General features: G+C 45.8%; 8 non-coding genes across 8 annotated transcripts; all 8 read left to right on the plus strand.

Annotated features, from left to right (window-relative positions):
* The first annotated feature begins 9,964 nt into the window (after window positions 1–9,964).
* On the plus strand, window positions 9,965–10,046 carry trnal-cag (transfer RNA leucine (anticodon CAG)). Its single transcript has one exon. It is a non-coding gene; the product is annotated as a tRNA-Leu (tRNA).
* Window positions 10,047–11,659: 1,613 nt separating this feature from the next.
* Window positions 11,660–11,732, plus strand: trnav-aac (transfer RNA valine (anticodon AAC)). The gene has a single exon. It is a non-coding gene; the product is annotated as a tRNA-Val (tRNA).
* A 1,665-nt stretch (window positions 11,733–13,397) lies between these two features.
* trnal-cag (transfer RNA leucine (anticodon CAG)) lies at window positions 13,398–13,479 on the plus strand. The gene has a single exon. It is a non-coding gene; the product is annotated as a tRNA-Leu (tRNA).
* Window positions 13,480–15,092: 1,613 nt separating this feature from the next.
* On the plus strand, window positions 15,093–15,165 carry trnav-aac (transfer RNA valine (anticodon AAC)). Its single transcript has one exon. It is a non-coding gene; the product is annotated as a tRNA-Val (tRNA).
* A 1,665-nt stretch (window positions 15,166–16,830) lies between these two features.
* Window positions 16,831–16,912, plus strand: trnal-cag (transfer RNA leucine (anticodon CAG)). Its single transcript has one exon. It is a non-coding gene; the product is annotated as a tRNA-Leu (tRNA).
* Window positions 16,913–18,525: 1,613 nt separating this feature from the next.
* Window positions 18,526–18,598, plus strand: trnav-aac (transfer RNA valine (anticodon AAC)). Its single transcript has one exon. It is a non-coding gene; the product is annotated as a tRNA-Val (tRNA).
* Window positions 18,599–20,263: 1,665 nt separating this feature from the next.
* Window positions 20,264–20,345, plus strand: trnal-cag (transfer RNA leucine (anticodon CAG)). Its single transcript has one exon. It is a non-coding gene; the product is annotated as a tRNA-Leu (tRNA).
* A 1,598-nt stretch (window positions 20,346–21,943) lies between these two features.
* Window positions 21,944–22,016, plus strand: trnav-aac (transfer RNA valine (anticodon AAC)). Its single transcript has one exon. It is a non-coding gene; the product is annotated as a tRNA-Val (tRNA).
* Window positions 22,017–22,397: the final 381 nt, after the last annotated feature.

Raw genomic sequence — 22,397 nt, forward strand, 5'->3', positions numbered from 1 at the left:
TTCTCCCCCTCCCCTCTCTCGTCTTCCCCCTCCCCTTCCTCATCCCTCTCTCCTCTCTCCTCTCCTCTCACTCCTCACCACTCTCTCTTCTCCCTTCTCCCCCTCCCAGCTCTTCTGTCTCCTCTCCGCTCTCTCTTTTCCCCTCTCTCCTCATCACCTATCCCCTCTCCTCCTCCCTCTCTACTCTCTCCTCTCCCCTCTAGCCTCTTCCCTCTCTCGTCTCCCCTCTCCTCTCACTCCTCACCACTGTCTGCTCTCCCCCTCTGCTCTCTGCTCCCTCCTCTCTCCTCTCCCCTCTCTTCTCTCCCCCTCACCTTTCCCCTCAGCTCTCTTTTCTCCCCTCTCCCGCTCACCTCTGCACTCTCTCCTCTCCCCTCTACCCCTCCTCTCACTCGTCACTACTCACTCCTCTCACTCCTCACCACTGTCTCCTCTTCCCTCTTCCCTCTCCCCTCTTTCCTCTCCTCTCTCTATGCTCTCCTCTCCACACTCTCCTCTCTCCTCTCCCCTCCCCCCTCCCCTCTCTCCTCTCTCCTCTCCCCTCTTCCCTCTCTCCTCTCTCATCCCCATATCTCTCTCATCTCCCCACTCACCTCTCCCCTCTCCTCTCCTTTTCCCCTCTCCCTCTCACCTCTCCTCTCTCCCTTCTCCCCTCTCTCCTCAGCCCCTCTCTTCTCATTCCCTCTCCTCACCCCTTCTCATCTTCCACCCTCTCCTTTCTTCACCTCCCCTCCTCTCCTCTCTACCCACCCGCCCTCTCCTCCCCTCTTCCCCACACTCACTTCTTCCCCTCTCCCATCCCCTTCTTCTTCATCCCTTCTCCTGAACCCCTTCCCTACCCCCTATGTTCTCCCCTCGTATCCTCTCCTCCCACTTGTCCTCCCCTCTACTCTACCATCTCTCCTGCCCCCCCTTTGATGGCTCTCCTCCCTGTCTCTGCTCCCCTTCCCTCCTCACCCTCCCCCTCCTTCCTCCACTACTGCCTCTCCTCCCGCACTCTCTTCTCCCCCTCACCTCTCACCGTCCTCCCCCATCCTCCCCCTCCTCCTCATCTTCACCGCTCTCCTCCCCAACCCTTCACACATCCTCCACCCCCAAGTCCCTCTCTCCTCCACCTCTCACCCCCTTCTCCACCCCCTCTCCTACTCCACCCCAAACTCTCCCTCGCCTCACAGCACAAACTTCCCCTCTGCCTTCTCCTCCGACCCCCTCTACTCCCCCTCTCCTTCCCCCTCTCTCCTACACCCTCTCCTCCCTTCTCCTCCCCATCACTCGCCCCCCCACTTCATTCACTGTCTCCTCCCCCTCCTCCACCTTCCACTTGCTCCTCACCTCTACTCCTCTCCTTCATTTCTCTCCCTCTCTCCTATAACCCCCCTTTCCTACATCCTACACCCTTCTACTCCCCCTCATGCCATTCACGCCTCGCTCATCACCCCATGTCCTCATTTTCCCTCTCCTACCCAACTCCTCCTATTCTCTTCTCCCATCTCTCCTCCTACTCTCACCCACCGTTCCCAGCTCTCTCCTACCCCCTCTCTCCAACAGCCCTCTGTCCACCCCTTCTTTCCTCTGTGCTGCCTCTTTCCCCAATCCCCTTATCCCCGCACCGCCCCCTCCTCCACCCTCTCTTCTCACCCTCTCTCCTCCCCTATCCCTCCCCCTCCCCTCCCCACTCTCCCTCCCCATCTCTCACACTGAAAACTGAGGCATACAAAGTGATCAAAACAGCATGAAACTGGATGATTGGGAAAGCATTAAAGGTCAAAAGAAAGCCACAAGAAGAGCGGTAAAGAACCGTAAGAAAGAACAGGAGAGAAAAATGCATCACAGAATTTAAAGACAGTGAGCAGAAGTTTCGATGAAAACTTGAAATGAAAAAGAATGGCGAAGGTAAATGTTGGTCCTTCAGAGGATGAGAAGGGCCATTTCGTTATGGGATGTGATAAAACGGCTAAGGCACTGAACAGGTATTTTGTATCGGTCTTCACAGTGGAGGGCACTAATAACACGCCAGTGATTGACAAAGAGATGGAGTTGGTGAGGACTTGGAAATAAACATTATTACGGAATGCTAGTGTTGGGCAAGCTCATGGAGCTAAGGATAGAGAATTCTCCTGGTCATGGTGTAATGCATCCCAGGGTGCTAAAAGAGACAGTTGTGGATAGAACAGCTGCACTGTCAGTAATTTTCCAAATGTGCTGGACTCTGGGGCAGTCTCTGCAGATTGGAATACAGTGGCACCGCTGTTTAAAAAGAAATGTAGACAAAAGATGGGGAAGTATAGATCAGTTAGCGTAACACCTGTAGTGGGGAAAATGCTTGAGTCTCTGATCAGGGAAGAAAGAGCAAGGCATTGCTGGATCCTCAAGTGAATACCTTCCGATGCATGGAACAGCTGAACGACTTCTTCCCCGTGTGAATAGGGTGATGTTAAATAAAGACCATTGAATTTAAGACCTTTACAGATCTTAAAGTTTTTTTTTTCACCACAGTCAACGGAAAGGTCTCTTTTCAGTGTAAAGTCACTGGTGTGACATGAAGCTGGATGACAAAATAAATCTCTTCACACAGAATGTCTGTGTCAATGAGTCTCCAGTAGGTCTGGGAATTTGCAATTCTTCTCACAATCCAGACATTGCCATTGTGCTCATCTCCTCACATATCTCCAAGTTGGATGATCTGGTGAATCCTTTCCCATAAACACAACATATTTATGGCTTCTCTGTCTGTGAATGTTTTTAGATTGTTAACTGGATAATGTTAAATAATTTCTGCAGTCAGTTCACTGGAACACTCGTATTCTTATGTGTGTGTGTGTGTGTGTGTGTGTGTGTGTGTGTGTACGTGTGTCTGTGTTGGTGTTTGACCACACACAATGTTTTTTGAAACCTTTGCTCTCTGATAGACCAGATAATCATGTTCCCTTTATGTCTAAATGAATGGAGTGACTCTGTTGGATCTTTATATCATGTTGATTTGTCTCACTTTTTGCGAGAGGTGCAAGTGGAATTCCTTTGCAGCGAAATGTGAGGTGATGCACTTTGGGAAGAATAACAGGAAGGCAGAGTACTGGGTCAATGGAAAGATTCTTGGTGGTGTGGATGTGCAGAGTGATCTTGGAGTCCATGTAAATAGATCCCTGAAAGTTGCCACCCAAGTGGATAGTGCTGTTAAGGCGGCATCCGGTGTGTTAGGTTTCATTCGTAGAGGGAGTGAGTTCTGGAACCACAATATCATATTGCAACTATACAAAACACTGGTGCGGCCACAGTTGGAATATTGTGTACAGTTCTGGTCGCCCCATTATGAAAAGGATGTGGAAGCTTTGGAAAAGGTGCAGAAGGATGGTGCCTGGACTGGAGGGAAGGTCTTATGAGGAAAGGCTGAGAGACTTGGATCTGTTCTCATTGGAAACAAGGCAGCTAAGGGGGGATTTATAGAGACATACAAGATAATCTGAGGATTAGATAGGGTAGACAGTGAAAGTCTTTTTCCTAGGATGATGACGTCAGCTTGTACGAGACGGCACAACTACAAATTGAGGGGTGATAGATTTAAGACAGATGTCAGAGGCAAATTCTTTACACAGAGAGAATGGAAAGTGTGTGTAATGCCCTACCAGCTAAGGTAGTCAACTCAGCCACATTAGGGAGTTTTAAACAATCCTTCGATAAGCTCATGGATGATTTTGGGATAGTGTATGGGGACGAGTTGAGAAAATTCCACAGGTCGGCGCAACATTGAGGGCCGAAGGGCCTGTTCTGCGCTTTATTGTTCTATGTTCTATGTTCTATAATCTTAATCGTTTTCCAAGGTAGAAATGACAAATTCTAGAGGCCATAGATTTCAGGGGACAGGGGGAAATTTAAACAAAATAAAAACCAAAAGAACAGAAGATGCGGTAAATCAGAAACAAAAACAGAAGTTTCTGGAAATGCTCAACAAGTCTGGAAGCATCTGTGAAGAGAAATCAGAGTTCACGTTTCTGATGAAGGACCCGAAACATTAACGGAGTTTTATTTTCTCAGATGCTGCAAGACCTGCTGAGCATTTCCAACAACATGTGGAAGTTTAAAGGGAGTTATGTCAGGCAAGTTTCTTATGCAAAAGGTGGTAGATGACTAGAATTTACTCTCCTGGGAGTTGGTAAAAGCAGAAACAGTCATAATGCTTCAGAGGCATTTGGGACGACACATAAGCCGGCAGGGGTTGGCAGGGACATGGATATGTCCAGGCAGGTGGAATTAGTTTGGAATGGCATCATGGTCTGCACAGACATGGTGGGCCCATTATTCCGGTGTTGTACTGTTCTGTTTTCAAGGGGGTACAACGTATGGAGCGAGAGTTAATATGTTTTAGAACACACAGTGAGTTGATACATTTTTAGAAAAGCAATGCGGAAAGGAAATATATATTTGGATAGCACAGACACAAAGAGGAGAGACTGAGGGAAGGGGGGAAAACAATGTGTGCAATTCTTTAAAGGAGAGAGGACATAATCAAAGTGTTTTGATCAAAACATATGGGATCCTGGGTTTCATTAAACAATTTCAGTGACTGATTAGGTCACAGTCAATCATTGTATCCAATTCAGGTCAACAGATTCCTGCTCAGGAAGGATCTGAGTGATCTTCAGGGTGTGGAATACAAACTTACTGGTGTGGTGCACCAATGAAGAAAATGCAGTAACAGGATTGATTTGGGAAAAAAATGTTATTTTCTTTGAAGAAATCAAGTTGAATATATCTTGATAGATTAAAATGGATAAGATTATAACACATCTAGATAGAGCAGACAATAAAATAAATTGCACTTGATCGGTGATGGCTCAAAATTTAAGATTAGATATAACCTTATGAGAAAGTGGGAGATGAGCAAGTGCTCCTGCTGACTGTATAGGCTGGAAATATGCAGAACATGCTGCCTATTATGGTGGTGCAAGTAGGGTTGATCAATGATTAACAAATACGATTATATCAGATCTGAGGGAAATAAACTTCCAGGGGTTTGGGGACAGTTAGAGAATGAGAATAAGGGATTCTGCTACATAGAGCCAGCTTGGATTGATGGGCCCCTTTTTGTGCCATAACACCTTTTTTTGCACTTGCTTAACTTGTTCTGGTAATTTGTCTTCAGGGGTTAAATTATCATTAAGGTAAATCCGCTCTGTGTTCATGCTCAGACCAACACAGGTTGTCCTTCCACAGCAGGAGATACTGTTTACTGATTTATACTTGGTTCTGGGGGAGTCCCCAGGTAGGGTACCCAGAACTGAAAATCTGCTCCAAGGTGTTTTAACCAGGACTGTGAATATCTTGGAACATCTAGTGTCACTCCAATTCCTGAAATGCTTTCCGACTGACTGACTAAATGAAATATGTCATTCGGCCACCTTTGGAGTATTGTGTGCTGTTTTGATCACCACATAAAAAGGAGGATGTGGAGGCTTTGGACAGCGTGAAAACAGGTTTACCACGATGTTGCCTGGATTGGGAGAGGTTGGAATGACATGGATTTTTGTCTTGGGAATGTCAGTGGCTGCGGGTGATCCGAAAGGTTCAGACAGAGTGAATAATCTGAATCTTTTTCCAAGGTGAAAATGGCAAATTCTAGAGGCCATAGCTTTAAGGGGAGAGGGGGCAAGTTTAAAGGAAATGAAAACCAAAACAACTGCAGATGTTTTAAACTAGAAAGAAAAACATTTTCAAGAAAAGTTCAGCAGGTCGAGCAGCTTCTATGAAGATAAATTACAATTAACGTTTCTGAGGAACGGTGACCAGACCCAAAACATTAACTGATTTTTCTTCACAGCTGCTGCATGATCTGCTTAATATTTGTGCAACATGTGCAACATGTGCAAGTTTAAAGGGAGTTGTGTCAGACAAGTTTCTTATGCAGAAGGTGGTAAGTGACAAGAATGTACTTTACTGAGAGATGGGAAAATCAGAAACAATCGCAACGTTTAAGAGGCATTTGGGCAGACACATAAGCAGGCATGGATTGGCAGGGATATGGATCATGTACAGGCAGATGGAATTAGTTTGGAATAGCATCATGATCCACACACTGTGGGCCAATTATTCCAGTGCTGTACTGTTCTGTTTTCCAGAGGGTAGAATGTGTGGAGCGAAAGATAGTATTTTGAGTGGAATATGTCTCTTCTTTAGAACACACAGTAAGTTGACGCATTTTGAGAGAAGCAATGTAGAAAGGAAATATATATATATTTGAATGGCACAGACACAGACAGCAGGACAGCAGGAATGGGGGACAATGTGTACCAATCATTAAAGGAGAGAAAACAGAAAGTGTTTTGAGTAAAACAAATGGGATGCTGGGATTCATTATTGGTGGAATGATAACAAACTCACGGAAAAGATGCTGACCCTTGACAAATCTCTAGTTAGGTCACAGTCAATCATTGCATTCAATTCTGGTCAACAGATTCCTGGTCAGAACGAGGAAGTTAAAATACCACAGAGGGGCCAGTTCCATACCTTTTGTTTCTCTTTCAGGACACCGTGGGGTCTCAAGGGTTAAACATTCCTCTGGCAAAGGCCTTATTTCATCAACTGAAGGCCTGTACTCTTACAATACAGATGAAACACCACAGAAGGGGGGATGCTGACAGTATCTCAAAATAGAACTTCTTGCTGCCACATATGTGGATTGCCCTGTAACCCCAGACAGAGGAATTTGCCCTTTCCAGACAAGACTGAGAGCCCTGTGCAAAATCCTGTTAAACTGCCTCCCACTCCTATTGTCTTACCTCCCCTCCATATGAGCATAGGGAAGTGAATCCCCCATTTACTGGAGGAAGAACCCTTCTGCCTTAATCTCTTCCCATCAACACATAATCATGAACAATATGATAATCAATTTCTGTAATCCATCACACATTATCACAGCTCATCGTCATTCATCAAGCTTTGTAAGGTCATAATTACCTGCTGTAAACTATGTAATGACAATCGCCCATGTGACTGATATACCTTTGTCTAATTCCTATTAAATATAGTGTCTCTGTGGGTAAGGCAGAGATTCATGAAGAAGAGTCTCTACAAGTAGACACTCAGCGACTTTAGAGATGCTTTGAAACTCTCACCAGCTGTCCAATAATAAAGCTACTGCTGTTGTGCAGAAAACTTTCTCGTCTGGATTTGTGGAACAAAATGGGCATCAACAATGAAGGATATGAGTGATCTTCAGAGTGTGGAGTACAGACTTACTGGAGTGGTTCACTGATGAAGAAAATGCAGTCACTGGATCGATTTGAAGAAATTGCTAATTTCTTTGAAGTGAAGAAGATGGATATAGTTTTGATAGAGCTGTATAAGATTATAACAGACCTAGATATAGCAGACAAAAATATCTGCATTTGATAGGTGATGGCACAAGCGTTAAGGTCAGATGTAAGGTTTTGAGACAGCGGGAGATGAGCAAGTGTTTCTGCTGACTGTATTGGCTGGAAATATGCAGAACATGTTGCCTATTATGGTGGCGCAAGGAGAGAAGATCAATGATTGATAAAAACAATTAGATCAGTTCTGAGGGAAATTAACTTGCAAAGTTTGGGGGATGTATGGGGAATGAGAATATGGGATTCTGCTGCAGAGAGCCAGCTTGGATTTGATTGGCCACTTTCTGTGCTATAATGCATTTTATTTGGACTTGCTTAACTTGCTCTGGTCACTGATTAAGTTGTCATTTTGGTAAATCTGCTCAGTGTTCCTACTCCGACCAATACAGGCTGTCCTTCCACAGCAGGAGATAATGTTTACTGCTTTATACTGGGTTTTTGGGGGGGGGGGGGGGGTGGTGAGCTAACAGTGTGTGTAACAGTCTGCTAACATTTATCTGAAATGGCAAAACACCAGTACAGCCACACTAGGGACAGACTCTGGAAATGTGGGGATTTCTTTACCCACCCCAGCTGGAAACTGGCCAAACCAGTCAGACTGGGGAGCTGTTGACCTGCTCTGTGTGTGTGGGGGGAGGGGGCGGGGAGTGGGGAGGGGGTGTCTGGACGAGGGATTCACTCAGGCATCCATCCTGCTGAGACACCAATGAATTTACTCATAACCACAGCTGAAGGATTTTTTCTCTCTATTTTTCACACCAAGGAATGAACAATGGTTTTGGCAGTTCATAAAGTTTTGCATATAGAGAACATAGTTTTGGAAATGTTCACAACATTGTTGAACATGTACAGATTCACACTGGGTAGAGACTTTTATTTTCCTTTATTCATTCACAGGATGAGGGTGTCGCTATCCCGGCAGCATTTACTGCCTATCCCTAATTGCCCGGTGGGCAGGTAAGAGTCAACCCCATTGCTGTGGGTCTGAGGTCACAATGTAGGCCAGACCAGGTAAGGATAGCAGCTTCCTTCCTGAAAGGGCATTAGTGATCCAGATGGGTTTTTCTGACAATCGATTAATGGTCATCATTGGACTCTTAAATTCTCGAGTTTTTTTTAAAATTGAATTCAAATTCCCCCAGCTGCTGTAGTAGGCTTTGAACCCAGGTCTCCAGAACGTTATCTGGGGCTTTGGATTAACTGTCTAGCGACAATACCACTGGGCCAATACTTCCCCACATCACTGTCCATCTGCACAGAGTGAATAGTGATTTTCTGGTTCATCACACATAAGTTTGCTGAATAATTGCAGGAGTTGGATGTTGATTGGCTCTTGATATTCATCTGTGAACAATGTATTCTGGGGTTTGTTTCTGATGATGATTGGAAGCACCATCAGTCTTGTTATCTTTTGGGGATAAAAACAGATTTAATCAGCTTTCTGTTAAATGCATCACAATCGATTTGAAACCATGACTTTCAGGCAGATTAGTTCCTTTTGAAGGGCTCTTCATTGCCCCAACATCCTCCATCCTCTCTCCAACAGTACAATAATCTCACAGAGTCTCTTTATGATTATGAATGAGACAATCTGATCAGCTGCTTCTTTCCCAACTCCTATGTCAAGTTGGATCTTAAACTCCCCTTACTGCAGTTGTGATCTTGCATCATTGTACAGTGTTGCTCGTATTTCATGTCTTGGCCTATCAGTGTTCATGATACTGCATGTAGCTTCTTGTGCATGGGGCTGACAGTGTAAGAGTTTAGCTCTTTCCTTCCACCAACAGCAGTAGAATTGTACTCCAACAAAACTTACAGAATCACGGCCCAGCATATTCCCCAATTTACCTCTTAGCATCAAACCAGTGTATCAATCCTCATTCAACTGAGAGAATTCAGGAGGGCATGCCAGTTACAGCAGCATGAATACCTAAAAATGAGGTGTTAACCTGATTAAGTTCCCAAAGAAGACTACTTGTGTGCCTAACAGCATAAGCAGCAAGTGATAGACATAATGAAGCAATTCGGGAAACAACAGAACAGATCTAAGAACTGCAGTCCAACCAAATCCAGTTGTGAATGAAGTCAGAGCACAGCTGGAGTTCTGAGGACAGTTCTCTTCAAGATATTAACCAAAAGAATGTCAGACTGGATTAATTATCATAAAACTCAAGTCCTTTTGATATCCATATATTTACTTGATCAGCAACTTAAGGCCTGTGGTGTTTACATAGTAATAATTTTAAAGAGATTTTAAAAAGTTAGGTGACTTGAGTATAATGGAAGATGTTGATTGGTGGGTAGATGCTAATCTTGTTTAATCCGCTTTGACCAAATCATAAGCGAACATATATTGTCACGCACTCACAGATACATTTGTAGCTGAAAAGAGTCCGAGAAGATAGACTCAGCTTAAAATTGATTTTTGTCTGGATTGATGGGCTATCATTATCTGCTGCGACATTGACATTGCAGCCGGGCACATCCCAGCAGCTGTGCGAGTCGGAGAGGGATCATGGAACCCTTTTCATGTGACTTTGCGTCTGTTGTTATGCAGGGGCACAATTGGAAATGCAAGAAAAGGGGCTGTGCGGTCGGCTGGTAGTGTGGCCGAGCGGTCTAAGGCGCTGGATCCAGGTTCCAGTCTTGAAAGGGGCGCGGGTTCGAATCCCGCCACTGCCATTTCTGCTGTTTAACTCCAATGCTGCAGCTTGTTAAAATACTGTTTCCGCCCCCACTGTATTGATGTTGAAAACAAAAGTAAAATGCGTTTGCTTCCCGGGGAATTAACTGTGGTGTGGGACAGTGCCACGCGGAAAATCGCAAACAGCTCTGCTGTTCCAGGCAATTTGAGCGTTTACTGGAACCGAATGGAGACTGTTATTTCATCGCTGTTGTGATGAAACACTGCAGAAACGAACGACTTCCTTACTTTTGCTCCGACTGACCATACTCCGTGAAATATCCCCGGACCCACAGTTGAGGATTTTTGCTGCTGGAAGTTACCTCAGAAACCCTGAAACTCGTAATGTGGTGACTCGAATCGTCGTTATTTGGTTTTCTGGTCAATGGGGAAATCGATCCAATGAATTTCGATGTCACATGTTATTGAATTTCTCCCATTTCCTTTATTTCCGTCCTGGAGGCATCGGAACGGAAAGGGAATCTCATCGAGACTGTGATTGGTGAAATTCACTTTTTATGGCCCCTTCTTATTATGTTCTTTCTTTCTCTCTTTTCAGCATTGTCTGGGAAGTGTTGGTGCACTAAGGCTGCAGTATGTTTGAAAGAGTAGTTTGGAATTGCCCTGTTGTTAGTTGTGAGATTACTTTATGACTCATGCCCTCGGACTGTCTCACATTTAGCATTCATGCATCTCTGTGTCTGAAAATGCATTAGGCATGCCAGTTTTGTTTGTGTTCCGTGTTAAATGCTTACTGTTTTGCGATTCGCTCAGTACATTACGAGTTAACAGGGTTTCTGAGGTAACTTCCAGCAGCAGAAATCCTCAACTGAGGGTCTGGGAAAATTTCACGGAGTATGGTCAGTCGGAGCAAAAGTAAGGAAGTCGCTCGTTTCTGCAGTATTTCACAATACTACCTTTCCCGTGAGCAGTCGAACAGATGAAACGATTGTGCCACAGACTGCGACGGCAAGCTCTGCTAAAAAGTAATCCTTTAAAGCCGGTGTAAGCAACACGACGGTATTGGGGTACACCTCGTGGAATCAGATACTTCGGTGTATCTCGTCCATGCTCACCACCTAGCCAAAGTTAAACAAGTCCCGTTCCCCAGCATTTGGCCCCAATCCCGCTAAACCCATCCTATCCAGAAACTCATCCGATTACCTTTGCAATTTTCTGAGTGTAATCGCCTCCGTCACTTCCTCTGGTAGCTCATTCCAAACGCGCACAACCTTCTGTGTGGGAAATGTGCCGCAGGTCCTTTGTCAATTTCAGCCCACTCACCTTTAACCGATGCTCTCGATTTTTCAACTCACCCCAACTTGGGTAAAACACATAAATACTCAGTTTACAACCCTTCCATAAGATCATGTCGCAGCCGTTATGCTGCGGGGAAAGTCGTCCCAGCTTATTCCACCTCGCCCTACGGTCCAAACATTGACGACATCCTTGTCTATATTTTGTCATCAATTTCACGTGGTTTTTTTTACGTTTTCAAGATGTTAATTTCGCTGGACAATAACAAGCTATTGGAAACAGAAAGGTGAAACGTAGAATTGCTTCAACGTTCAGTGCTGGATGCCACTGAGCTGCAGTACGGTAGCCTCGGCTGGTTTCTGTGGTGTAGTGGTCATCACGTTCGCCTAACACGCGAAAGGTCCCCAGTTCGAAACTGGGCAGAAACTGCTTCCTTTTTCAAGTGCAGCCTTTCACATGCACAAGAACGGAGCTTCCTTGCTTGCTTTCCCATCTGCAAACCTGCCTTCGAATTTGCTTGAACGAATCTGCTCTCGTAGTGAAATGCAAGGCAACTCCATTTAATTACTGTGCAAAGCGTTATAAAGTTTTTCTCCAACCTGGTTCTGATCATATGCCATTCTGTTTGAGAGTGTAGTTGCCGCGTTCTGATCCTTCCACGAAAAGCAGTACCGCATTTGCATTCCTTGCGCAGGCGGCCCGGTTCAAAGGCAGGGAAGAAGCGGATGCGCTGGTGTCACAGCGCACCACGAATTCCTGAACTTGTCTGTCTGTCAAACGTACCCCAAAGTCGTCTCTGAAAGGCTTCATTTGGAAGCTGTCTGTCGTTATTCAACGCGCGTGAATTGGCACCGGAGGTCCTGAATCATGTTTTGGAGCAGTTCGCACGTTAGTGGCTCATTCAATCAGCAACAGCAATGAAAAAAAACATACACTCTGAGAGGAACCTCCGGACCTGTGCTGTCATAGCGTCGCTAGTATGAAGGTGCGCCCCGAGATCTAAGCCATGTTGGAACTGTAACGGAGGAATCGACAGAGAGGCTACAGAATGACATCGCATCCATTTAATTTTCTTTAAATCACTGACGAGCAGGAAAATGTTCACGGAGAGGGCGAGTGGAGAGGTGTGGCAATTGAAGCTCTGGTGAAACTCCTTCTTTGTGATTCACTCAGCAAACAGAGACGTGAAGGTGACTCAGGCGTGAGAGCTCTTCACATCGAGAACAAAAAGCAATCAAGGGCAGTTAGCACCTCTTCCGGACTGGGGGTGGGGTGAGGTAATTACCTTTTGAGTTCTGTTACTATGTTCAGAAACTGCCTTTTAGATTGAGGTGAACAGAAACTCCATTTCTAATAAGCACCATGGAAGTTAGCAAAATGTATTGAGTCGCTTCTCGTCGATTCCCGCACAGGTTTCCGACTCACTTGGTATCCATGTGGCTCATGTCCAGGAGTGAACATCTCTGCAGCAAATTGCACGGTTAAGGTAAAAGGCACGGAAAGTGTCATCTCGAACAGGCTCCGAGGTCAGAGCATCCTCACAATGTGATCTGTCGCTCTCGGAATGTAATGCGACTTCCGGTTTTAGGGTAGAGAACTTTCTTTGGGACCCTTATTCTGCAAAACAGACACAGTGACTGAATAAATGCTGCACGGTATGATGTGGAACACGGCCTGCTCAGCTTTGTGCATTTTCCCTGTAGTCCGGTGTGTTTCGTGTTCCGTGTAAACGTGAAAGTCGTCCTTTTTCGAGCAATGGGTGAAATCATTTAGCAAAGCAAGAATCGAAATTGCAGTAATGTCAAGCAGCTCATGGTTATTTGACCAAATCATAAGCGAACATATATTGTCACGCACTCACAGATACATTTGTAGCTGAAAAGAGTCCGAGAAGATAGACTCAGCTTAAAATTGATTTTTGTCTGGATTGATGGGCTATCATTATCTGCTGCGACATTGACATTGCAGCCGGGCACATCCCAGCAGCTGTGCGAGTCGGAGAGGGATCATGGAACCCTTTTCATGTGACTTTGCGTCTGTTGTTATGCAGGGGCACAATTGGAAATGCAAGAAAAGGGGCGGTGCGGTCGGCTGGTAGTGTGGCCGAGCGGTCTAAGGCGCTGGATCCAGGTTCCAGTCTTGAAAGGGGCGCGGGTTCGAATCCCGCCACTGCCATTTCTGCTGTTTAACTCCAATGCTGCAGCTTGTTAAAATGCTGTTTCCGCCCCCACTGTATTGATGTTGAAAACAAAAGTAAAATGCGTTTGCTTCCCGGGGAATTAACTGTGGTGTGGGACAGTGCCACGCGGAAAATCGCAAACAGCTCTGCTGTTCCAGGCAATTTGAGCGTTTACTGGAACCGAATGGAGACTGTTATTTCATCGCTGTTGTGATGAAACACTGCAGAAACGAACGACTTCCTTACTTTTGCTCCGACTGACCATACTCCGTGAAATATCCCCGGACCCACAGTTGAGGATTTTTGCTGCTGGAAGTTACCTCAGAAACCCTGAAACTCGTAATGTGGTGACTCGAATCGTCGTTATTTGGTTTTCTGGTCAATGGGGAAATCGATCCAATGAATTTCGATGTCACATGTTATTGAATTTCTCCCATTTCCTTTATTTCCGTCCTGGAGGCATCGGAACGGAAAGGGAATCTCATCGAGACTGTGATTGGTGAAATTCACTTTTTATGGCCCCTTCTTATTATGTTCTTTCTTTCTCTCTTTTCAGCATTGTCTGGGAAGTGTTGGTGCACTAAGGCTGCAGTATGTTTGAAAGAGTAGTTTGGAATTGCCCTGTTGTTAGTTGTGAGATTACTTTATGACTCATGCCCTCGGACTGTCTCACATTTAGCATTCATGCATCTCTGTGTCTGAAAATGCATTAGGCATGCCAGTTTTGTTTGTGTTCCGTGTTAAATGCTTACTGTTTTGCGATTCGCTCAGTACATTACGAGTTAACAGGGTTTCTGAGGTAACTTCCAGCAGCAGAAATCCTCAACTGAGGGTCTGGGAAAATTTCACGGAGTATGGTCAGTCGGAGCAAAAGTAAGGAAGTCGCTCGTTTCTGCAGTATTTCACAATACTACCTTTCCCGTGAGCAGTCGAACAGATGAAACGATTGTGCCACAGACTGCGACGGCAAGCTCTGCTAAAAAGTAATCCTTTAAAGCCGGTGTAAGCAACACGACGGTATTGGGGTACACCTCGTGGAATCAGATACTTCGGTGTATCTCGTCCATGCTCACCACCTAGCCAAAGTTAAACAAGTCCCGTTCCCCAGCATTTGGCCCCAATCCCGCTAAACCCATCCTATCCAGAAACTCATCCGATTACCTTTGCAATTTTCTGAGTGTAATCGCCTCCGTCACTTCCTCTGGTAGCTCATTCCAAACGCGCACAACCTTCTGTGTGGGAAATGTGCCGCAGGTCCTTTGTCAATTTCAGCCCACTCACCTTTAACCGATGCTCTCGATTTTTCAACTCACCCCAACTTGGGTAAAACACATAAATACTCAGTTTACAACCCTTCCATAAGATCATGTCGCAGCCGTTATGCTGCGGGGAAAGTCGTCCCAGCTTATTCCACCTCGCCCTACGGTCCAAACATTGACGACATCCTTGTCTATATTTTGTCATCAATTTCACGTGGTTTTTTTTACGTTTTCAAGATGTTAATTTCGCTGGACAATAACAAGCTATTGGAAACAGAAAGGTGAAACGTAGAATTGCTTCAACGTTCAGTGCTGGATGCCACTGAGCTGCAGTACGGTAGCCTCGGCTGGTTTCTGTGGTGTAGTGGTCATCACGTTCGCCTAACACGCGAAAGGTCCCCAGTTCGAAACTGGGCAGAAACTGCTTCCTTTTTCAAGTGCAGCCTTTCACATGCACAAGAACGGAGCTTCCTTGCTTGCTTTCCCATCTGCAAACCTGCCTTCGAATTTGCTTGAACGAATCTGCTCTCGTAGTGAAATGCAAGGCAACTCCATTTAATTACTGTGCAAAGCGTTATAAAGTTTTTCTCCAACCTGGTTCTGATCATATGCCATTCTGTTTGAGAGTGTAGTTGCCGCGTTCTGATCCTTCCACGAAAAGCAGTACCGCATTTGCATTCCTTGCGCAGGCGGCCCGGTTCAAAGGCAGGGAAGAAGCGGATGCGCTGGTGTCACAGCGCACCACGAATTCCTGAACTTGTCTGTCTGTCAAACGTACCCCAAAGTCGTCTCTGAAAGGCTTCATTTGGAAGCTGTCTGTCGTTATTCAACGCGCGTGAATTGGCACCGGAGGTCCTGAATCATGTTTTGGAGCAGTTCGCACGTTAGTGGCTCATTCAATCAGCAACAGCAATGAAAAAAAACATACACTCTGAGAGGAACCTCCGGACCTGTGCTGTCATAGCGTCGCTAGTATGAAGGTGCGCCCCGAGATCTAAGCCATGTTGGAACTGTAACGGAGGAATCGACAGAGAGGCTACAGAATGACATCGCATCCATTTAATTTTCTTTAAATCACTGACGAGCAGGAAAATGTTCACGGAGAGGGCGAGTGGAGAGGTGTGGCAATTGAAGCTCTGGTGAAACTCCTTCTTTGTGATTCACTCAGCAAACAGAGACGTGAAGGTGACTCAGGCGTGAGAGCTCTTCACATCGAGAACAAAAAGCAATCAAGGGCAGTTAGCACCTCTTCCGGACTGGGGGTGGGGTGAGGTAATTACCTTTTGAGTTCTGTTACTATGTTCAGAAACTGCCTTTTAGATTGAGGTGAACAGAAACTCCATTTCTAATAAGCACCATGGAAGTTAGCAAAATGTATTGAGTCGCTTCTCGTCGATTCCCGCACAGGTTTCCGACTCACTTGGTATCCATGTGGCTCATGTCCAGGAGTGAACATCTCTGCAGCAAATTGCCCGTTTAAGGTAAAAGGCACGGAAAGTGTCATCTCGAACAGGCTCCGAGGTCAGAGCATCCTCACAATGTGATCTGTCGCTCTCGGAATGTAATGCGACTTCCGGTTTTAGGGTAGAGAACTTTCTTTGGGACCCTTATTCTGCAAAACAGACACAGTGACTGAATAAATGCTGCACGGTATGATGTGGAACACGGCCTGCTCAGCTTTGTGCATTTTCCCTGTAGTCCGGTGTGTTTCGTGTTCCGTGTAAACGTGAAAGTCGTCCTTTTTCGAGCAATGGGTGAAATCATTTAGCAAAGCAAGAATCGAAATTGCAGGAATGTCAAGCAGCTCATGGTTATTTGACCAAATCATAAGCGAACATATATTGTCACGCACTCACAGATACATTTGTAGCTGAAAAGAGTCCGAGAAGATAGACTCAGCTTAAAATTGATTTTTGTCTGGATTGATGGGCTATCATTATCTGCTGCGACATTGACATTGCAGCCGGGCACATCCCAGCAGCTGTGCGAGTCGGAGAGGGATCATGGAACCCTTTTCATGTGACTTTGCGTCTGTTGTTATGCAGGGGCACAATTGGAAATGCAAGAAAAGGGGCTGTGCGGTCGGCTGGTAGTGTGGCCGAGCGGTCTAAGGCGCTGGATCCAGGTTCCAGTCTTGAAAGGGGCGCGGGTTCGAATCCCGCCACTGCCATTTCTGCTGTTTAACTCCAATGCTGCAGCTTGTTAAAATGCTGTTTCCGCCCCCACTGTATTGATGTTGAAAACAAAAGTAAAATGCGTTTGCTTCCCGGGGAATTAACTGTGGTGTGGGACAGTGCCACGCGGAAAATCGCAAACAGCTCTGCTGTTCCAGGCAATTTGAGCGTTTACTGGAACCGAATGGAGACTGTTATTTCATCGCTGTTGTGATGAAACACTGCAGAAACGAACGACTTCCTTACTTTTGCTCCGACTGACCATACTCCGTGAAATATCCCCGGACCCACAGTTGAGGATTTTTGCTGCTGGAAGTTACCTCAGAAACCCTGAAACTCGTAATGTGGTGACTCGAATCGTCGTTATTTGGTTTTCTGGTCAATGGGGAAATCGATCCAATGAATTTCGATGTCACATGTTATTGAATTTCTCCCATTTCCTTTATTTCCGTCCTGGAGGCATCGGAACGGAAAGGGAATCTCATCGAGACTGTGATTGGTGAAATTCACTTTTTATGGCCCCTTCTTATTATGTTCTTTCTTTCTCTCTTTTCAGCATTGTCTGGGAAGTGTTGGTGCACTAAGGCTGCAGTATGTTTGAAAGAGTAGTTTGGAATTGCCCTGTTGTTAGTTGTGAGATTACTTTATGACTCATGCCCTCGGACTGTCTCACATTTAGCATTCATGCATCTCTGTGTCTGAAAATGCATTAGGCATGCCAGTTTTGTTTGTGTTCCGTGTTAAATGCTTACTGTTTTGCGATTCGCTCAGTACATTACGAGTTAACAGGGTTTCTGAGGTAACTTCCAGCAGCAGAAATCCTCAACTGAGGGTCTGGGAAAATTTCACGGAGTATGGTCAGTCGGAGCAAAAGTAAGGAAGTCGCTCGTTTCTGCAGTATTTCACAATACTACCTTTCCCGTGAGCAGTCGAACAGATGAAACGATTGTGCCACAGACTGCGACGGCAAGCTCTGCTAAAAAGTAATCCTTTAAAGCCGGTGTAAGCAACACGACGGTATTGGGGTACACCTCGTGGAATCAGATACTTCGGTGTATCTCGTCCATGCTCACCACCTAGCCAAAGTTAAACAAGTCCCGTTCCCCAGCATTTGGCCCCAATCCCGCTAAACCCATCCTATCCAGAAACTCATCCGATTACCTTTGCAATTTTCTGAGTGTAATCGCCTCCGTCACTTCCTCTGGTAGCTCATTCCAAACGCGCACAACCTTCTGTGTGGGAAATGTGCCGCAGGTCCTTTGTCAATTTCAGCCCACTCACCTTTAACCGATGCTCTCGATTTTTCAACTCACCCCAACTTGGGTAAAACACATAAATACTCAGTTTACAACCCTTCCATAAGATCATGTCGCAGCCGTTATGCTGCGGGGAAAGTCGTCCCAGCTTATTCCACCTCGCCCTACGGTCCAAACATTGACGACATCCTTGTCTATATTTTGTCATCAATTTCACGTGGTTTTTTTTACGTTTTCAAGATGTTAATTTCGCTGGACAATAACAAGCTATTGGAAACAGAAAGGTGAAACGTAGAATTGCTTCAACGTTCAGTGCTGGATGCCACTGAGCTGCAGTACGGTAGCCTCGGCTGGTTTCTGTGGTGTAGTGGTCATCACGTTCGCCTAACACGCGAAAGGTCCCCAGTTCGAAACTGGGCAGAAACTGCTTCCTTTTTCAAGTGCAGCCTTTCACATGCACAAGAACGGAGCTTCCTTGCTTGCTTTCCCATCTGCAAACCTGCCTTCGAATTTGCTTGAACGAATCTGCTCTCGTAGTGAAATGCAAGGCAACTCCATTTAATTACTGTGCAAAGCGTTATAAAGTTTTTCTCCAACCTGGTTCTGATCATATGCCATTCTGTTTGAGAGTGTAGTTGCCGCGTTCTGATCCTTCCACGAAAAGCAGTACCGCATTTGCATTCCTTGCGCAGGCGGCCCGGTTCAAAGGCAGGGAAGAAGCGGATGCGCTGGTGTCACAGCGCACCACGAATTCCTGAACTTGTCTGTCTGTCAAACGTACCCCAAAGTCGTCTCTGAAAGGCTTCATTTGGAAGCTGTCTGTCGTTATTCAACGCGCGTGAATTGGCACCGGAGGTCCTGAATCATGTTTTGGAGCAGTTCGCACGTTAGTGGCTCATTCAATCAGCAACAGCAATGAAAAAAAACATACACTCTGAGAGGAACCTCCGGACCTGTGCTGTCATAGCGTCGCTAGTATGAAGGTGCGCCCCGAGATCTAAGCCATGTTGGAACTGTAACGGAGGAATCGACAGAGAGGCTACAGAATGACATCGCATCCATTTAATTTTCTTTAAATCACTGACGAGCAGGAAAATGTTCACGGAGAGGGCGAGTGGAGAGGTGTGGCAATTGAAGCTCTGGTGAAACTCCTTCTTTGTGATTCACTCAGCAAACAGAGACGTGAAGGTGACTCAGGCGTGAGAGCTCTTCACATCGAGAACAAAAAGCAATCAAGGGCAGTTAGCACCTCTTCCGGACTGGGGGTGGGGTGAGGTAATTACCTTTTGAGTTCTGTTACTATGTTCAGAAACTGCCTTTTAGATTGAGGTGAACAGAAACTCCATTTCTAATAAGCACCATGGAAGTTAGCAAAATGTATTGAGTCGCTTCTCGTCGATTCCCGCACAGGTTTCCGACTCACTTGGTATCCATGTGGCTCATGTCCAGGAGTGAACATCTCTGCAGCAAATTGCACGGTTAAGGTAAAAGGCACGGAAAGTGTCATCTCGAACAGGCTCCGAGGTCAGAGCATCCTCACAATGTGATCTGTCGCTCTCGGAATGTAATGCGACTTCCGGTTTTAGGGTAGAGAACTTTCTTTGGGACCCTTATTCTGCAAAACAGACACAGTGACTGAATAAATGCTGCACGGTATGATGTGGAACACGGCCTGCTCAGCTTTGTGCATTTTCCCTGTAGTCCGGCGTGTTTCGTGTTCCGTGTAAACGTGAAAGTCGTCCTTTTTCGAGCAATGGGTGAAATCATTTAGCAAAGCAAGAATCGAAATTGCAGTAATGTCAAGCAGCTCATGGTTATTTGACCAAATCATAAGCGAACATATATTGTCACGCACTCACAGATACATTTGTAGCTGAAAAGAGTCCGAGAAGATAGACTCAGCTTAAAATTGATTTTTGTCTGGATTGATGGGCTATCATTATCTGCTGCGACATTGACATTGCAGCCGGGCACATCCCAGCAGCTGTGCGAGTCGGAGAGGGATCATGGAACCCTTTTCATGTTACTTTGCGTCTGTTGTTATGCAGGGGCACAATTGGAAATGCAAGAAAAGGGGCCGTGTGGTCGGCAGGTAGTGTGGCCGAGCGGTCTAAGGCGCTGGATCCAGATTCCCGTCTTGAAAGGGGCGCGGGTTCGAATCCCGCCACTGCCATTTCTGCTGTTTAACTCCAATGCTGCAGCTTGTTAAAATGCTGTTTCCGCCCCCACTGTATTGATGTTGAAAACAAAAGTAAAATGCGTTTGCTTCCTGGGGAATTAACTGTGGTGTGGGACAGTGCCACGCGGAAAATCGCAAACAGCTCTGCTGTTCCAGGCAATTTGAGCGTTTACTGGAACCGAATGGAGACTGTTATTTCATCGCTGTTGTGATGAAACACTGCAGAAACGAACGACTTCCTTACTTTTGTTCCGACTGACCATACTCCGTGAAATTTCCCCGGACCCACAGTTGAGGATTTTTGCTGCTGGAAGTTACCTCAGAAACCCTGTTAACTCGTAATGTGGTGACTCGACTCGTCGTTATTTGGTTTTCTGGTCAATGGGGAAATCGATCCAATGAATTTCGATGTCACATGTTATTGAATTTCTCCCATTTCCTTTATTTCCGTCCTGGAGGCATCGGAACGGAAAGGGAATCTCATCGAGACTGTGATTGGTGAAATTCACTTTTTATGGCCGCTTCTTATTATGTTCTTTCTTTCTCTCTTTTCAGCATTGTCTGGGAAGTGTTGGTGCACTAAGGCTGCAGTATGTTTGAAAGCGTAGTTTGGAATTGCCCTGTTGTTAGTTGTGAGATTACTTTATGACTCATGCCCTCGGACTGTCTCACATTTAGCATTCATGCATCTCTGTGTCTGAAAATGCATTAGGCATGCCAGTTTTGTTTGTGTTCCGTGTTAAATGCTTACTGTTTTGCGATTCGCTCAGTGCATTACGAGTTAACAGGGTTTCTGAGGTAACTTCCAGCAGCAGAAATCCTCAACTGAGGGTCTGGGAAAATTTCACGGAGTATGGTCAGTCGGAGCAAAAGGAAGGAAGTCGTTCGTTTCTGCAGTGTTTCACAATACTACCAGTCGAACAGACGAAACGATTGTGCCACAGACTGCGACGGCAAGCTCTGCTAAAAAGTAATCCTTTAAAGCCGGTGTAAGCAACACGACGGTATTGGGGTACACCGCGTGGAATCAGATACTTCGGTGTATCTCGTCCATGCTCACCACCTAGCCAAAGTTAAACAAGTCCCGTTCCCCAGCATTTGGCCCCAATCCCGCTAAACCCTATCCAGAAACTCATCCGATTACCTTTGCAATTTTCTGAGTGTAATCGCCTCCTCCACTTCCTCTGGTAGCTCATTCCAAACACGCACAACCTTCTGTGTGGGAAATGTGCCGCAGGTCCTTTGTCAATTTCAGCCCACTCACCTTAAACCGATGCTCTCGATTTTTCAACTCACCCCAACTTGGGTAAAACACATAAATACTCAGTTTACAACCCTTCCATAAGATCATGTCGCAGCCGTTATGCTGCGGGGAAAGTCGTCCCAGCTTATTCCACCTCGCCCTACGGTCCAAACATTGACGACATCCTTGTCTATATTTTGTCATCAATTTCACGTGTCTTTTTTTACGTTTTCAAGGTGTTAATTTCGCTCGACAATAACAAGCTATTGGAAACAGAAAGGTGAAACGTCGAATTGCTTCAACTTTCAGTGCTGGATGCCACGGAGCTGCAGTACGGTAGCCTCGGCTGGTTTCTGTGGTGTAGTGGTCATCACGTTCGCCTAACACGCGAAAGGTCCCCAGTTCGAAACTGGGCAGAAACTGCTTTCTTTTTCAAGTGCAGCCTTTCACTTGCACAAGAACGGAGCTTCCTTGCTTGCTTTCCCATCTGCAAACCTGCCTTCGAATTTGCTTGAACGAATCTGCTCTCGTAGTGAAATGCAAGGCAACTCCATTTAATTACTGTGCAAAGCGTTATAAAGTTTTTCTCCAACCTGGTTCTGATCATATGCCATTCTGTTTGAGAGTGTAGTTGCCGCGTTCTGATCCTTCCACGAAAAGCAGTACCGCATTTGCATTCCTTGCGCAGGCGGCCCGGTTCAAAGGCAGGGAAGAAGCTGATGCGCTGGTGTCACAGCGCACCACGAATTCCTGAACTTGTCTGTCTGTCAAACGTACCCCAAAGTCGTCTCTGAAAGGCTTCA

Source organism: Chiloscyllium punctatum, chromosome 31 (genome assembly GCF_047496795.1).
Source record: "Chiloscyllium punctatum isolate Juve2018m chromosome 31, sChiPun1.3, whole genome shotgun sequence".
In the NCBI taxonomy this organism is placed as follows: Eukaryota; Metazoa; Chordata; class Chondrichthyes; order Orectolobiformes; family Hemiscylliidae; genus Chiloscyllium; species Chiloscyllium punctatum.